The following is a 12,081-nucleotide window of genomic DNA, read 5'->3' as shown; positions in this document are numbered from 1 at the left end:
TAATCCCTGGTTCTGTCCACAAACAAACAAACAAACAAACAAACAAAAAAACCTCAAACAAACCTGCTTTTTAAAAATTGATCATTTATTGACCTGTAATCTCATAATTGACCTTAAAAATCAAGGGTTTTCTGTGTTGGTTGGACGGTAGTCCTAGGAATATGTTGTACTGTACTCTTAAAACTAGAATATTTCAGTATCACTCCACCTTTTCATACTATATGGACCTATCTTTTGGTAAAAAGAATATCACACTCAAACTTGAGTGTTGTATTTTAGTTCTGGCTCTGCTACTAGTTGGTTTCCTGAACTTAGAACTTTCAAATCAAATTTAGCTTTCTCATTTGAACATGGAAGTGGTGTCTTAAATACTTTCTAGTTTCAAAGTATTTTGAAATATAAGTTTTTAAAAAATAGATTGTAGCATTGCTTATGTTAATTACCTACATGATTAAATTAGACTAGAGATGTTTTATTTCTACTCTATATGCGTGAAAGTAAAAATCTTGCTATTTAATATAAAGGGAAATTATTTGTTCACCTTATTTAATGGAGTTGATATTACATGAATTGTTCAACTTAGCTTTCCTGTTTTAAGTGCCTTTAAAAATTTTGTACTTGAAATCTAAAATGGAAAGGAAATTTTTATGTAGTCTATAAAGTTGCTTCTTTATTATATTCTTCTGAGTTATTTGCAGTGACTTTTTATTTTTTACTTTAGATCATGCAAACAGAATATTCATGGATTCTTCACTGTCCCTTTAGTGAGTCCTTGCAAAACATATGATAAAGATTAGCTTAGTGAGTAGGTAAGTGTGTTCTCTGTTGAAGGTGAGCAACAAGTCTTTATACAGAATAGAATAAAGAACTAGTGAGATAATCCAGTGTTTATATTTGCATATCCCAATAAGAATAGTGGGTTTCCTAATCTACTTGTTGGTTATTGGTGAAAATCTTGAATTTTGCTTTGGTAGCAAATGCTCTTCCCCCTAGATCAGGGGTTGGCAAATGTTTTCTGCGAAGGACCAAATAGTAAATATTTTGGCCTTCACAGGCCATATGGTTTCTAGTCCCAACTCTTCTTCACCATTGTAGCTCAAAAGCAGGCATAGACATTGTATAATCAATTAATGTATGTTTTTATAAAATGTTTTTACATAAAAATTATGCACTGGCTTTAATTTGCAGACTGTAAGTGTAACTTACAGTCTCTTGTCCTACAAGGTGTAGTTTGCTTGTAGTTCAAAGTTGACAAAAATTAATCTAAATTATAAGTAGTTTCTTCCATTCTGACCCACTCTTAGTTTCATGTACTGTAATATAATTGCCTGGTTTAAATACTATTTATGATGATAAATTTATGTAGGAAGTAAGAAAAAGTAGGAACTCATAGGAATTAAAGTACCTAATTCTTTTATTTGCTGAAGCCTGTTGAGTTCACATTGTTTCCATAAATGAATCAAAAGTAGTGATCAATGTAGGCTGTTATTGGTTGTGTAAATTGTATTGTTATTATTACTATTAATACCTTTTTGGTGCTGGTGATTGAACCTAGGACCTTGTGCATGTTAAGTACATGCATCCCAGCTTGTTGCAAATACTTCAGATTTTTCTCAGTGCTTGGCTACTTAGATAATAACAAGCTTTACCTGAATATTTTAGGAAATAAACTAATATTTTAGAGATTATTATAAAATGTAAGAGGCTTTATTTTTTTATGAAAAACATTTTTGGAAAAATACCATCTTCTATCATCATTTAATTCAAAAAATGATCCCCCCAACTATTAAAGAAGTATTTAAACTTAGAACAGTAGAAAATTATTTAACTGAAATAACATTGATGAGAAAATTACTATAGTGTTACTTTTTTACTTATTCAAGATCATTGAATGCCTCATTGAGTAGTGATGTCAGTCTACAGACTGGCAGTGGAAAGTGGTATGATATAGTTGCAGACAGACTGATGTAGTTGTAAAACTTACTGATCAAGACATGTAATAAGCCATGTACACAGTGCTATTCAGATTGAAGTTTGTGTATTACTATGTTAAATTGGTAGTAAGTGGCACATTATGAACTAACTGAAGTGTCAGCAGGAAAGTAGCTTGCTGTAGAGATGAAAGGTATATATGGAAATAGAGAGTAGTGTGTATTTGAAGAAAATCTTTATTTTGAAGAAGATGAGTTTAAGGAGAGGGAGTTTTCTTTACATACCCAAATGACTATCATATGTGAGGAATAGAATTGTTCTCTTATTTCTGGGTAGAAAAATTAATCAGAAACAAAATTCCTGATTCCACTTTTAATGTACTGTATGGGAATTTCTGACAGTGAAAATTGGCTATGTTCTCATAAAATCATGGGAAGTATTCAAACTAAAGCTTCATGAGTATTTCTGAAAGTACCTAAACTATTAGCATTGTTATCATCTGTGAATATTTTATAATTTCATATGATTATAGTGATTATTATAGATCACCAAGCTTACAAAAGCTAATTGAATTAGTTCAAATAAAATTGAACTTAGTTTCTATGAAACTGTTAAAAGTTTTTTTGTTTTTTTTGCGGTACCGGGGATTGAACTCAGGACCTTGCGCTTGCCAGGCAAGTGCTTATTCTACTGAGCTGTCTCTTCAGGCCCTAAAGTTATTTTTCAAATCAAAATTTATTTTGATCACTTGATATACTCACTTTAAATACATTATAAATTGATAAGATGCTGTTGCTTAGTTATTGATGATGGAACCACAGAATACTTTTAGTTAGAACATTTAAACATGAAGTTCATTTTGCAATACAAAATTTAAATTGATCTTTGAATGAGTAGCTAACTTCTAGACAAAGGTACTTCTTCAGTCTAGAAGATAACCATACCAGTAGCTGAAAAAGTTACTCTTTTGGGAGAGCTTGCTGTTCTTGTACCTGTTGAAGTAAAAATATTAGAAGGGGAATAAGATACAACTGGTAGGTAAGAATTTTTCCTGTCTTCTTGGTGGTGTTCCAGCACACACTTGCAAAACAACTGAGTAACAAAGCATGCTGTCATCGGTGACTATGCTATACATTTTGTAATGGTTCCCTCAGGTAATGCTGATAATTGAGACTGTTGCCTCCTTCAAGTCCCTGTTGTGGATGGATGTTTTTTTTCCCCCTCATGGTGCCTTCATGAGTTCATTAGTGCTATGTGAGGAACTTGAGTGTTTCAGATTTGCTGTTTATTCCAGGGTTCTCTGGTGATTCTAGAGAAATTTGTAGTTATGATGTATTACATTACTCTGTGTGTGTGCGTATGGGTGTGTATGTGCGTGTGTGTGTGCATACGTGTTCTTACATGTGCACATTTGTTTGATTCTAACACAAGATTTTGTTGATTAGCCTATAAAAATAATGGAGAAAAAAGCCAGTTCTTATTTGAAAGTTCTCATATACAGTTTTTCTTATGTTGTAAATTATATTCAAATGCACATTATGTGTTATAAAGTAAGGTTTGACTCTATGTGATATGGTCATATTTTCCCCTATTAATCTTAACAATTGAAACCAAAGAGAATATAAATGCCATTGTTTAAAAGTTGTTGGAGGCCAAGTAGTCAACCATAAGGCAGACCTGAGTTGTGTTCTTTAAACTTGTCATTGTAAACTTCTGGAAAATACATTTTTCTGAAGATGATATCCTACATTATTTACTGAATGTGATGTTATATAATTTAAGTAAAAAGTACTGAAACAAGTTGAAAGTAAAAGGTTATTGAATTAAATAATATTGACCAAGTTTTGTGGTTACTAAAATTATTTAAACTGTAACATTAGACTTAATAAAATATTTTAACTATTTCTTAAATATAAATTTTTTCTGAGAATTTTTTTATTTTAAATTTATTCATTTCAAGCTAGTACACAGTAGACTTCAATGCTATTTGTTCAATTTTAGTGAACTGAATTTGAAACAAGAATCAAAGACTATTTTCATTGTTTTCAGAAAGGCCAGAAAAACATAGACCTTTTAATGAGAAGCACTTTTTAATTGGCTTTTTTCCATTTTCAGTTTTTAATTGTGAACATCAACTTCACAGATTTAAAAGAAGGTCAAATTTAATGTAATGCTAAATGAAATGAATGGTAATATAAAGTGACTTGGTTAATTTGAAACCACTGTCCTATGATTTTGAACCAATATTTTAGCAGTATCCTGTGGTATTTAACATTACCTAACAGTGTTGCAAAATTTTTGAAAGTTAATTAAAATGTGCTTTAGCTGAATGCCCAATGACATTTCAAGCCAGTTCTTATGTAGAAAGACACTGTGGGGTGGTAGAAGCACTGGACTGGAATCCATTGTCAACTTTGCAGGTGAGTTATGGTTTGCTTGCTGGGGGAATATCACTTTCCCTTTCTGTTTATTAATGTGAATTAGAATCGAATAATCTTACTGCTGTGACCTTTTTATGACTTTTTTTGACAAGATAAAAATACCTTATTCAACATTATAGTTTGAAAATATTTTACATCTTTTTTTTCCTTTTCTTAATTTCAACAGCTACAGTCCAAAACCTTATTGTCTTAATTTTACTGACAGAGTATCAGAGACACATACAAATTGCAACCTTTTTGTAACTTTGTATAGCTAAGTAGTATCAGCTTGAACAAGAATTTAGTTCTTCTGATTTTTTTATTTTTGTATATTTCAATACCGAACCATATTCTACATTTTATCTTTGGTGCTGGCTGTTTGAGATAACTTATGGAATTAAGTACATTTTTTTGCAAGTTCAGCTAGAATGGAAATCATTTTTGGAAGTAGGAGTTTTTTGGTTTTTTTTTCCCCCCAGAACCAGGGATTGAACTCAGTCCCTTGAGCTTGCCAGGCAAGCACTTATTCTACTGAGCCATCTCCTGGGTCCCTGAAGTAGGAGTTTTGATGAATTCAGGTATAGTTTTGTGTATGTGGGTTCAAGTACTGGTATGTTTACAAACTTCTGTTTTCTCTGCTGGGAAGGTTACTTAAGCATTTGAAATTCTACTGTTACTTATTTTTAAAAAATGTGTAATAGGACAATGACAAAGATGAAATTTATTTGGAATGTGAATCTGATGGTGAGACTGTGTCAGATACTTGACTATCACTGTTCCAATTCAGGTAGTTTCCTGCAAGCATCTACAATTCTGCCTTGAATTTTTCAGCTATACACAGAGTAGGTTGGAAGTACTGGAAAGATAATACTCTGGGAGCAGCCTTCAGCTAATGATGGATGGGAATTGGAGGATAATTATTCGGGCCTTTTCATCTTTCAGGTGATAGTCTAAAGTTTGTTGTACTCCATCACCCACAATTATCAGAAGAAGTGTCATTCTTCATAGCAGGAAATGATTGAGCACATGTTTATTTTCTTCTTTCTCTTCTGTCATTTCCCATGGCATTTTAGGTGTTACCTGTGAGCACCTCCTAAAATAAGCCTCTTGGTTTTGAATCCTGATCTCAGAGGCTGTTTCTGAGTCAGGACAAATACTTCATTGGAGAAATAATTTACTAATAACATTCATGTTTCGTAAGAAATTTTAAAAATTAAAATTTGAAGCAAGTATTTTATTTTGTTATGTGAGCACATTTATGCTCAGTTTAAATTTGTTTGCTTCATTTTGTAAGAGAACAGTTCAAGATTAGAACTTAAGTAGAAATCTAGGGTAAAAGATCTTAGGTGGAAATTGTTCTACTCAATGTCTTTAAAAAGCCAGTTTTGTGAATAACTTACAGACCAAAACATTGTATTGTGTATTTTTGTAGAAATTTAATGAAAATAGGGAATTTTGTTTAGTCACATTTGGAGATTATTTGGTGATTGAAGCAAACTTTCTAATTCCTTAACAAGACATGCTTATCAATAATCAAGGACTAGTATTAACTTTGCTGATCACTGATTGTAATAAAAAATTTAATGCCTGGATAATTTCATAAACATGCTGTGGTCTTTGTTAAAACAAAACTTTGGTGACTTTGTTAAGGGTTATGAAATGGTGGAATTTATAAATAGAATAAGATTACATTACATTTAAAGTACATGGTAAATCAGAAAAAGGAGAGGAAGATATTCTAATCAATTCTTGGATGGGTTTGTTGTATAGATTATTGTATTTGGATGTTCTTTTGCCTGTTTTTTACTTGCATCTTTTACAGATCTTTGATATTGAATTTATTTAAAAATACAAATGCTATATTTCACAGTTAATTTTTAAATTATGTAAAAAATATATATTCATTTTAGAGGTGTGTCTACTTACCAGCCATCTTTCTTTTCCTGTGTATAACTTGTATGTGTCTCAAACACTCAGTTGATTCTATGTAATGGGACATAGATGAAATTTAAGCAAGTGTTAGAGCTATCCTACGATTAGCCTGCACAAGAATTTACTTAAAGAATATATTTTAGTTATCCTGATTATTAAGTAATATATTTAGGCCTTTGCTATCTCTGTGTGTCTGTCTACTTGTCTACTTGTCTGTCTGTCTGTCTGTCTGTCTGTCTGTCTGTCTGTCTGTCTGTCTGCCTGCCTGCCTGCCTGCCTGCCTGCCTGCCTGCCTGCCTACCTAACCCACCTACCTGCCTGCCTGCCTGCCTGCCTGCCTGCCTGCCTACCTACCTACCTACCTACCTACCTACCTAATCTGTCTATATTTTTAACAAAAATATCAAAGAGTATGGTCTGTTTAGTTGTCTTATGGTAGCTTTAGACTCTACTATGTACTTTTTTTCCTCTTTTTAATTTTTATGTATTTGGTGCAGGGTTTCACTATGCAGCTTGGACTCATAGTGATCCTCCTGTTTTCAGCCTCCAGAGCTGGGATTACAAGTGTGCTCCACCATGCTTGGTCTCAGTGGCTCAGTGCACCTGGGGGCATGGCCGACGTGGCACGTGGTGCCTGGGATCAAGCCCTGGTCCTTGTGCTTGCCTAAGCAGGCACTTAGTCCACTGAGCTATCTCACTGGCCCTTACTTTTGAATATATGGTGAGACATTTTTTGACTTTGAGGCTGAATTTGTAAGAAATTGCCAAAGATCAGTGAGGTGATTAGAAATGGTTTAGAGGAAAGAAATGAATCTGCTCTAATGTGACCATTCCTCGGATCTCCACAGTGGAACAAGCCTAGAGCTGGTAAAGATTTGTAAATGTACTTGTGTGAATAGAAAAAAAAAATTATGTTGCTTTTAGTCATACATGCTACAGTATTGTACCATGTTCAGTCAAGACTTTTGACATCTCAGTTCCATTGTGGCAAGTTGAAAATCTGTGTAAAAACTGGTTTTTAAAACCTTCCCAGAAGCTACCCCATTTTCTCAACATTACTAATACAGAATATTAAAGTAACATTCTCTAAAATGAGAAGTGTTCTTTTAGAATTGTAGCTAGAAGCTGAGATAAATAGGAACAATCTTAAAATTTGAGAAACATGCCTGAAAAAAAAGATCCCTTTTTGGAAGTGTACTTGTGTTCCATAAACCATAAGCCTCTTGGGCTGTTAAGGTACAATCAAGTCTTTATTAGCCTTAAAAACAATTCCCTTCCTTCTACCAATGTATTTAACAATGCTGTGCCTACGGATGTTGGTTATGCTAGTGAATGTTATAGAGTGTTACTTTATTCCTGTTTATATAATTTGTCAGGAAAAATTAAGAGGTAAAACAATGGTACCTGCTAAGCTGTATCCTCTGCCTGGTACCTGTTTTAACAGTTAAATTACTTTATAAATTTATATTTCAAAAGGCAGATTTCCCTCTTCCCCCCTACCCCCCACCAACTTTGTCTTAGGCAAATACTATACCTTTCAGTAATCTAATCCTTAAGATGTTTTGGTCATTTTTTTTTTTAATTTAATTTAATTTTTTTTTTGGCAGAACTGGGGATTGAACTCAGGCCCTTGTGCTTGCCAGGCAAGCGCTTATTCTACTGAGCCATCTCCCTGGCCCCTTGTTTTGGTCATTTTTAAAAAAACTTCAACTTTATTATATCTTACATAGTTAGAAAAAACTATATGTTCACTTTATTGAATACTAGAAGTTGAACCAGTTGTTGGCACTAAAATAGTTTAGGTTGAAATTTAGGTCTGACATTTCATGGATACTAAGTAACATGTGTGAAGGATATCACTTTTTTTTTTTTTTGTGGAACCAGGGATTGAACTCAGGCCCTTATGCATGCCAGGGAAGTGCTTATTCCACGGAGCCATCTCCCCAGCCCCTAAGATATCACTCTTTACTGTGGTATTTACAGTAGAGGTAATGTTAGATTCAAAATTGCTTGATTGTAATTTATATTTTACATGTAATTTAGTGATTTTTTTACATTTATAAGTTTTTTCAATTTTGTGTATTTTTGAATCAGATTAAAAGGCTTTTCTGTAATATAAATATAGGCAAATATGTAATATTTAAATTGTTATTAATCAAGATGGGTTCAGCATGTAATACTAGCTTTTATATACAGCTTGTGGTTCTTCTGAAGAGAGAGCTGTCCATAGTAGCTTGACGTTTCTATGCCCAACTTATTTGCAGGAGTTATTCCTCCTAAAAATGTTTTATTAAAAATGTTTTTATGGGACTGGCCAGATAGCTCAGTGGATTAAAGTGCCTGCTTAGGCAGACACAGGGGCTGGGGGTCTGATCCCAGGTGGCCATGCTGACCCCGCCCCCGGGGCTGAGACAGCAATTGAGACTGACCTGGTGCGCGCCTGTAATCCCAGTGCCTGGGAGGCTGAAAAGAAGAGAATCACTATGAGCTTGATCTATGTGGTGAGACCCTGTAGACCCTGTATTAAATACATAAAGAAAAGAAGAGAAGTTTTTACAGGGCTGGCAAGATAGCTCAGCAGTCTAAAGTACCTGCTTAGCCAAGCTTAGGCAAGTGCAGGGAGTGCAGTTCAATCCCTGGTAGCACATGTTGTGCCAAAAAAAAAAAAAAAAAAAATGTTTTTAGCAGAACTTTTACACTAATTTGAGTATTTCAGGATAACAGCAAACTTGATGAACAGTATAAGGTGTTATACTTTTACTTCCCTTGTAACAGTATTTGGAACATTAAGTATTTAAAAAGTGAGCCTTCACTTTTGTACTCATGTACAGAGCAGTTGAAGAGCACCCTGAAGAGAGTAACAGATGGACTGTGATAAAATAGAGATGTTGAGGTTTTTGAGCATGGCGTTTTGTCATGTTCAATGAAGATGTTCTGTCAAATGAAGATAATGAGTTCCTAAATGGAAAAATATGACAAAAATTAACATGGATACAAAATGTTTTTAAACAGCTATTAACTAAATTGGTTATACCTAGAAAAAGCCACTATGTATTTTAGTGATCTTTATATTTAGAGCCTAAAGGAGAAAATATGAAGATATATCTGTCTGCCTCCTACTTTTAAGTTAATTCATACAGGTAATTCAATATAGTGTTATTGACTAAAGTTCTATAATGTTATTGTCTGAACATTTAAAAAGAAAATTCTTCTAGCTTGGTGTAGTGGTGTGTGCCTGGATTCTCAGCACTTGGGAAGGTGAGCAGGAGGCTTACTGTGAATTTGAGGCCAGCCTGGACTACAAAGCAAATCCATCTCAAAACTATTTTTTTCCCTCTAATATAAAAGATACTGTTAGAACAATTAAAGAAACTGATCTATTTTCATTTTCCTCTGTTGCATTTTCCTTGGATATTAAACACTACAGTAAACACAAGGCCTGCTTTTATTATCTTGAGAATACTGTTAACATAGGAAGAGCTTGGATTTTATTTTTCAAGCCAGTTCTGATCTTGTTCCTTCTGGTAGTTGATATTGATAATCTTAATTTTCTGATCTCCTTAGCTATTACTTTATAAAATGAAGACTATAGTTTAAGAGGTTTAAAATCCTTTACCAGATGGTCCTATTAACTAAATTGAGGTTGTGAGTTTAAGAATGGTATATTGTCCATTGTGCATTTGTGATATGGCATCTCTGCCATTAATTATATGCTATAAGTTTATTCCAGAACTTTCTAGATGTTACTGTCATTTTAGCCTGTAACAAGTACTTAGTTTAGGTGGAGGGGTATGTCTATAGTCCCAGCTATTTGGGATGCTGAAGTAGGAAGATCACAAGTCTGAGATTAGTTTGGACAAATTAGTAAGGCCCTGTCTCTTAAAAGGGCTAGGGATGTAGCTGTTTTTATGGTAGAGAACCCTTGGGTTCAATCCTCAGTACCATTAAAAAAAACAAAACAGTATAAAAATAGGTAAAGGGTAAAGGTACCGGGTTTTACTGCTTGTGATAAATTATGTTTTGATCTTTTGTCAAAATTTTTTAAGAGGAAAAATAATAAAAATGTTTGTAAATATGCATGTAAATATGTTCTCAAATAATTAATAAATTTTTTTTAAAAAAATTCTTGATTGAGGTGGTTTTGTGCAAGTCTAAAATAAAATAGTATTTCAGTTTGGGTATCTTTTATGTGACATTAGAAGAGATTGAGCTTTACAAGTTTTGTTACTATTTTTTAATCAAAGACTTTTCTAAGGAAGAATTTTTTTTACGTCGGGTTTTATTGGTACATTTTTGATATAATGATCACATTGATCATAGAGAATTTGTTCCTGTAACTTTTTTTTTTTTTTTTTTTTTGGTTTTCCCCCATTCCCCTACAGAATTATGTTTTAAAAAATGGTTTTGGATGAATTAAATCTAAACTGGCTGAACAAAGTAATTTGCTAAACCACTGAAAATGATGGTCGACCATTTCTTTTATAATGTGTTGCCTGCCATTTATAGTTGTCAAATCAAGAGTTCTCAAACAGAAAACTCTTGGAAGTAGGCAATCTTACTATTCTTTGCTTTTGAGCTTATAATACGGCATCAGCTGTGGACTAGGAAAATGGTCTCCTGATGGTATTTTGCAGGACCCTCATTCATTCTGGTCAGCAGCATCTTTGTAAAGCTTTATGCTTATGTAGGGACCCACATGCAAAGGAGATAAAAATATGGAGGTAAGTGCTATCATAATAATGAGATGAGGAAATACAGATTTGGAGGACAAATTGAGAAGTTTGAATCAGAATGGAGAGATCAGATCCATATTTTTAGGTATAAGGAATCGTCTTTGTAATGGTGAGGAACTATTTTTAGTTATCAGTAATTAAACAGGCACATATGAAACCAGATGTAGGGGGCTGGGGAGATGGCTCAGTAAAATAAGTGCTTCCCTGGCAAGCACAAGGGGCTGAGTTCAATTCCCGGTTCTGCCAAAAGGACAAAAAACAAAACCCTGTCTACAGCAGTTAACCACTAGGAAGAATGCATGCAGTGTGTTAATTATTGGAACTGTCCTACCAATTTGCTTTGAAACTGTCTCATTGCTATTTGTTTCTCAATAAATTACGGGAAAAAAAAAACATGCGGAGAAAAAAACCTAAATCATACAATTTAAATATAGCCGATTTCATAGTCACAGGAACTTTTGGTGAACAGTTTGGAGATAACTTCACTGGGAATTGTTTAGATGAAATTCTGCCTAGAGAAGGTGTCATAGATTATATGACCTCCCATTTGGCGGTGACTTTCAGTTCAAGGTGAGATTGTAAAATTCACTATGAAGGATATTTCATCCATTCTTGTACATTGTGGGTGTGTGGGTAGGCAGGAATCAAGAGTGTCTCAAGGATAGTTTTAGATTCATTGCTTTATCTTAAATTCAAATTGAAAAGCAAGATGGTTAACAGGACTGACATTTAGGCCATGTAAACATAGCATAGAATAAAGATTGTGTATGTGAAACTCTTAAATGTTTTAATACCAATTACTAAATTACATAAAAGTATAGCTTCTAGAAATACAAACTTAAAACATTTTTTTGGTAACAACTAGAGTTAGTACTGCTGTATAGGACCAGCCAAATAACTCAGTGGATTTGGTGCAGGAACCAGGGGTTCAATCCCCAGGCTTGCAGTGCCAACCCCACCCCTGGGGCTGAGATGGCAATTGAGATTGGGTCTACACGCACACCTGTAATCCCAGCTCTTAGGAGGCTGTAAACAGGAGAATCACTGTGAGTCCTGTCTAGTAG

Source organism: Octodon degus, unplaced genomic scaffold, assembly GCF_000260255.1.
Source record: "Octodon degus isolate 3935 unplaced genomic scaffold, OctDeg1.0 scaffold00020, whole genome shotgun sequence".
Taxonomy (NCBI): Eukaryota; Metazoa; Chordata; class Mammalia; order Rodentia; family Octodontidae; genus Octodon; species Octodon degus.
Note: the sequence above shows the minus strand (reverse complement) of the source record.